The sequence below is a fragment of the Mytilus edulis genome, chromosome 2 (genome assembly GCF_963676685.1).
Source record: "Mytilus edulis chromosome 2, xbMytEdul2.2, whole genome shotgun sequence".
In the NCBI taxonomy this organism is placed as follows: Eukaryota; Metazoa; Mollusca; class Bivalvia; order Mytilida; family Mytilidae; genus Mytilus; species Mytilus edulis.
Window position 1 is genome coordinate 101,164,773 of NC_092345.1, and position 7,479 is coordinate 101,172,251.

Sequence of the window (7,479 nt, forward strand, 5' to 3'; positions counted from 1 at the left end):
ATGACAAGGAGAACAGATTGACTTTAAATACATTTTTTACACATTTCCCTTCTGTTTCTCATGAAATTATCGTATATTGAGCTTTCCCTTACACTATATACTTTTCTTTTACAGTCCGGAAAAATCAGTATTACGAAATATTCTAAATATGTCTAACCTATTGACATCATTGTTGGAATGCCACACTACACAGGGATATTCTTTATTCATTATAAAAATCATTCACAGTATTTGTATACATGTACTAATTTAAAATCCGTATTTGTTAAATGTAAACCTAATGATGTTTGCTGTAGTGTAGATGATTCACACACCAACATGCAATGCTTTAATCTGAGGATATAATCAGATAATTTGAAGGTCAACTTCCGTGGTAAACAATGTCAATGGGGATACATGAGATTGGGGAGAGAAACGGCAGTTTTCATTGTTTCTGTAAAGTTCTGTTTTTAGAATCTTCCTCCAATTTAGGAGCACCTCAATTGATGAGTCATGTATCTGAACATTAAAAATGTCACATTAAGTATATATATGATAAGTAGTCATCAATTAAAAAATAATTTTGCATACCAACATAATTATAATGAATAATAAAACACTTACAATGTGACATTTAGTATATGATAAGTAGTCTTCTATATAAAAAAAAATTTGTGTACCAACATAATTATTGAAATGGTTAAAAAAAAAAATTGTGCTTTTTGTAGTTTATACCTATTGAGATTGGGGAGAGCAACTGCAGTTTTCATTCTTTCTGTAAAGTTATGTTTTTAGAATCTTTCTCCAATTAAGGAGCACCTCAATTGATGAGTAATTACCCACTAAAATGAAAGTTAATGTATCTGAACATTAAAAATGTCACATTAAGTATATATATGATAAGTAGTCATCAATTAAAAAATAATTTTGCATACAAACATAATTATTGTAGTGGTCATTTTAAAAAAAATAATTTTTAAATATTGGTTTTTGTAGTTTAAAGCTATTTATTCATGAATTTTACAGATATATCAAAATGTGGGATCTGGAAACAAACTCCACACAGCTTATATCAATCATATTTGATTTTATAAGAACATGTATCCCTGTGATGAGAGTTGTAACTGGGAACTTTATCAATAGAAAACTAAAACTGAATAGATTTTTCAGTCCTCACTTTCTTGAGAATACTGTCACAAAAAATTGAGAATGGTCTTAGCCTGCCGTTCAGGTGTACATAATTAAATTTCTAAAATATATTGTAGTAGATCAATTCAATTGAATTTTAGATAATTAACTCCCAACTTTAATCAAATGTTTTCATTTAGAAGGTGCCGATCTCATTGGTCCAAATTGTCTCTATGATGAATTCTTGACTAAGGAAATGAAATAACAATAAACAACAATTAGTTTCATTATTGTCAGCCTTTCTATATGTTCTAGCTGTTCTTTTGCTCATTCTTTGTATGTAGACTATCAAAAGATACCCCCCTAAAAATTGAAACAATGGCCGTCTTTTCCCTCAGAGCTCTTCAGCTCTTTGATTATTAATGTGAATAATGCAACTTTGTCAATATAGCAATAATATAAACTTGCATTCTGATATCTAATATACACATTTTTTTATATCAGTACGGAGATTGTCCTAAAATCGCAAAATTTAAACTTGCATTTATGTCTATTCTTCAAAAATCACAATTATAAATGCTAACTTTTTTAACTAAATATTTAGTAGCTTACATGTTGAAATTCTGTTAAAGTGTTTAGGTTAATTTAAAGACAGAAACAATTATGATTTGTCAAAAAAGTGAGATAAATCTCTATATTACAATTGTTGCAATGCATTACCATGATTTCCAAGTGAAATAAAATTATAATATTTCACATGTGAAATATATCTGATTATTTCACTCCTCTGACAATGTATACATATACAACAATAGGTGTTGTCGAGATGTTGATTAAGTTGCATCATAACACAGTTGAGAATGTGTAGAAAAGATATAGTTTGTCATGTATTTGAAAAATGGGAAACAAGTAAAATAGGAAAGAAAAAAATATTTTTCATGATGCCTCTGTATTTGTTAAAAAGTAAAACAATATATATACTAGTCAACAAAAGAAACGATACCCGAATTTTTTTTCAAATTAAACATGAAGTTTTCCGTTTATAGGACCAATATTGAAGGTAGTAATATTTAATGACTATGGAAATACAAATCCGTTGAAAATTTCTGCCTTCATGACGTCATTTGGTGAAATTTACATTTTTTTACAAAATTTACATAAAACAACAATTTTAAAAACAGAAATTCCAACTAATGATGTCAACCTCTCATTAAAGATAACGACAATGTTTGCCATCAATTATTTTTTTTTAAATCGTACACGTTCTTTGTTTATTTGTAAAGCAAAGTTAGGCCCCACAAGAAATCGTTAAAATGTAAACATTATCAATTGATTTACCATTGACAGTATGTGTAAAGTGAAATTAATAAAAACGTTAACAATCTTGAAACTAATCTGAAACGTTCCAAATTTACATTGTGTTGTTTTCATATCTAAAACATTGATTTCAGACGAGAACATTTTTTTTCTTTTTTTGCATTTTTTGAGATTTTAAAAACCACTTGTTTTACCAAAAATTAAAAAAAAAAAAAAATTCAACCCATTAGTTACAATATTAACATAACTTGATTAGTATATTAATTCATTTAGTTCTTAGAAAATTGTGTGTCGATTTTATGTCCAACTTTCCCCAAAAATAATTTGCACCCTATGATCGTTTACACGGAATTTAGTTACTTTCCGACAGGTTTTCATTTTCATTATCACATGTGAATGCATTGCAAATGAAGACTTTTTAAAATAGTGGATCTCATTTTGTTTTAGTTTTAGTTTTAATACTTTTTGATAAATTTTATTCTGAAGTCGTGTATCGTTTCTTTCGTTGACTAGTATATATCATGTTTAGGTCTTCCATTTGTAAAATGGGAAAACAGTATATTTACTGTAACAAAAACACAAATATCTTCACTGAGATAAATTCTTCGTAGGGTTGGGTCCCTTGTTGTCTATAAACTCTAGTTTTCACAACTCTAGTATTTTACAAAAAATTCCTAGTTACAACTATAAATGCTCTATTGTATAACATGCACAAAATAACTTTTTCACAACTGCATCACTGTGTTTCTGTCTGTCCATCACTTAACATCTGATAACACTTTCCAAGGACCTTCAAATCAGAGCTTCCTCAAATTTGGAATCAATTTTCATGTGAGCATTCTATTTTGTGTGATGCATTAACAGATTCATGGCTATGTTAAAAAGTTGGTAATTTTTGTCCCAGGTACTACAAATATGATCTTCATGTAAGAATGCTTTATTGTATGATGTATTTTCAGATTCATTGGTTATCCAGATTTTGTTTATCAAATACTTATATTTTCTTACACTAAATATCCTTTCTAACAAATTTTAGTCACCTTTTTCTAAGGTACTGAAAGTGATAATTATGATGCATATTCATATGTTTATGTTATAGATGTCAAACAGGATTTTCTACCTTTATACTAAAAATGTCCTAATATTTTAAAGAGGGACTGCAGACTGACAAGGCCAGACAAAAGAAACAACGAAAATCAATGAAACAGACTACAAAACTTAGCTAACTTAAACAACGAACTGAACAACACAAACTCCATCAAAAACTTGTGATTATCTCACGTGCTGTGGAAGTATTGGCAAATCTAGCTCCATGAGGGAATCGTGGTGTTGCATCTAGTTGGATGATGTCACATTCCTGAAGTTTTATTAGTATTGCGTATTTCAATAATAAAAATTATTATTTGACGAATATCATTCAGTAACTTGTAATGTTTGTGAAAAACAGTTATCGACAAATATAGATATTTTGGCTTTTGAAGTGAGAAGTATTACTGTTCAAAATTATTTTGTAAGTTTCAAGAACACTTCTTTGTGGACACATCAATTAATCGAATCTCCATATTTGAAGGAGCTTCCAGTCCTAATGGATTCAGTATAACTTAACAAACTGGTTACAACAGAGATGTTCGTAAACATGAAAATCATGGAATAATAAATTAAAAAATACTGAATTGTCCCTTATAAAGATTTGCACAAAATGACAGAACTGTCTCAGAATAATATCGAAACAGAAACTAACCATATGTGTTTGCCTCTGGGAACCTGAAAAACTATGGCAGAATTTTAGATTGCCAGTGTTTACACATGTACCTGTGTGTATATATTGTTTTGTTGGGAAATAGTTACCAAAGGTACCAGGATTATAATTTATTACGCCAGACACGCGTTTCGTCAACTTAAGACTCGATCATCAGTGACGCTCAGATCAAAATAGTTATCAAGCCAAACAATTTCAAAGTTGAAGAGCATTGAGGACCCAAAATTCCAAAAAGTTGTACCAAATTTTGCTATGGTAATCTATGCCTGGGATAAGAAAATCCTTAGTTTTTCGAAAAAAAATCATAGTTTTGTAAACAGGAAATTTATAAAAATGACCATATAATTGATATTCGTGTCAACATCGAAGAGCTGACTACTGAGCTGGGGGTACCCTCAGAGACGAAACGTCCACCAGCAGTGGCATCGACCTAGTGGTGTAAATAGTTAACAAAGGTACCAGGATTATAACTTAATACGCCAGACGCGAGTTTCGTAAAAAAAGTTCTTGTTTTGGCTTTCGAACTTTTTTCATCTGAGCGTCACTGGACAGTCTTAATTGGACGAAACGCACATCTTGCGTATTAAATTTTAAACCTGGTACCTTTTGTTAACTATTATTCGTGTGTTTCTCTGTCCTATATGTTCTCCCATTTATTTGTATTGTAGTCCTGTCATGTAATGTTGTCATGTTACTGTTATATTTAACATTGCCATAAAAGCGGGAGGTTTGGCATACCATAAAACGAGGTACAACCCACCATTTTTTTCTTAACATGTCCCGTACCAAGTCAGGAAAATGGCCATTGTTATATTATAGTTCGTTTCTATGTGTGTTACATTTTTTTTTGTCGTAGTTCTCCTCTTATATTGGATGCGTTTACCTCAGTTTTAGTTTGTAACCCGGATTTGTTTTTCTCTCAATCGATTTCGAACAGCGGTATACTACGGTTGCCTTTATATATAGCGAGGATTTCAACTTTTTTATGGATATTGTCATTTGCCTCATTCATAGTTCAATGAAATTCAGAATGCTTAAAACAATAGTTTTATTTTACCGTGTGAATTTCTGATTTATCACCCGTCGTGCGCATGTTATAACAAATCCTGTAAATAGTATAATTCGTTAAGTCACATTCATGAAAAGGAAGGTGATTGTAGTTACGACGTAAGGAACATATCCGATATCATCTGTGAAACGTTATTCCATAACGGTCAACCAACTCGTGATGGCGTCCGTAAAATTTACGAAGGGATGATTTCAACTTTACCATTTGGAACTCTTGGTTTAATAGCTTCCGTTTGAGCAGTAAACCTCTATCAAGCAAATCATGATAGAAAATTCAAGCACGGGAATATCATATCAATTGGGAGATATATACCCCGTATGCAGGTGCTGCTGGAATGTTGCTACTTAGAAATGGAAAGTACAAAATCGGAAAGCGTACCGTCAGAAAGAATTCATCTGACCTGCCTCGTTTCATGTACCAGTCATCAAGGTTAAGATTCTGACAATTAGTTCCATTTTTTTTGGAATTCAATAAGTCAACTATGTTTGGTTTTGGGATTGATTGTAAGATTCACATGTCCGCTTGTCAGGTTTCATTAGACCTTGACGTCATAGCCAAGGTGGTTTTAAAACCAACACGTTAAAACAACATCTAGAAAACTCTTACTGTATATAAAGGAATACAAACAGGTTTGCAGTCAAACTTTAAAACATTCCAAGAAGTGAACACACAAAGTAAGGTAGCAGACATGATGGAACTCGTAAGACCATTCTGAACGATGCAACAGAAAAACATATCCCATTCAAAATGACATCACCAAGATGGGAGTAATTTAAAATCATACAAACATCAGTAAAGGATAATATACACAGCCCATGATGAATATGTCGCTAATATACTTACAACTGTTGACGAAGAAACGCCAAAATGTAATACTTGTTAGAAGATAATGTACAAGACAGCCAATAGTTGTTGTCTTAAATAAATGGCTAAAAAAACGCTCGCTTCACACAGAAGGAAAAGCAAATGTATTGTGCCAACAAAATAAACCCATATTTTCTGATGTTGACTTCAACCAATATATCGATGTAAATTATTACACCAACAAAACATTTAGACTACAAGAACTACCAAAATCATCACACAGTCCTAAGAAGGCTATCCATATAACAACACCTGGTATAGTTAATCAATCTTAGACAATAAACCCAAGTAGAGCTACAGGACCAGACAACAGGCAATGTAGAGTCTTTTAAAAACACCGGAGGATAATGTTGCACCATAACTACAACTTATATATTGCAGATCTTTGAAAACAGGAGAGATACCAACAGATAGGGCACTTGATAATGTAATACCAGTATACAACAAGGGAGATACGACTGACCCTATATACTACAGGTCAGTTTCATCAACATCAGTATCCTGTTAGATTTTGGAACATATAATCTCGCCAAAAACGAATCACTCAGATTTCCGATATGGAATAATACAGAAAAATTCAACAGCCATCTGAATAGAAAGCTGGCTTTCGAATAGAAAACAAATAGTTCTAATTGATGGACGCATGTCTCACTCAGCAACTGAACGATCAAGCGTCCCATAGGAATCAATTCGTAGACCATTGTTATGTTTTGCTTTACAATAATGACTGTGGGAACAATCTCAATCCAGGAACAAGCATAACACTATTTGCAGACGATTGCTTGATGTACAGAAACATCCAATCTCCTACATATACAAATATCTTGCAGTTGGTCTCTAGATTGGAAAACGTATAAATCACAACAAGATTCATGCACCAGATAACCAAAAACATTAGGGAAAATCACTCAACCAAATTACATCCACAAGACTCAAATATAAGTTACACTCATAACCTATATCTTCGAATTCAACTTAACAATTAACTTAATTGGAATCACAACAAAAGTAAATAAGGCCACTATATATGTGAATTTTATAAGACGAAATTTACACACTGTCCCGCACAACATCAAGAAAACAGGCATACATGGCACTAGTGAGACCTCGTCGTGATTATAGAGGTTCAGTATTGGACCCAAATGGGAGAAGGGTGTGCATATAATTAAATGGCATAGCACAGTGCAGCGATTTTCATATCAAGCATCTATGAATACCAATCAGGATCTATGACAATTATCCTGCAACCCATAATAAAGACGCCAAATAAACAAGTTAATAATATTAGAATAAATCATGTACCATCATGTTGCTGTAGACATACCATAATACTGCATGTCGGATACTAGACGAACAAAACACT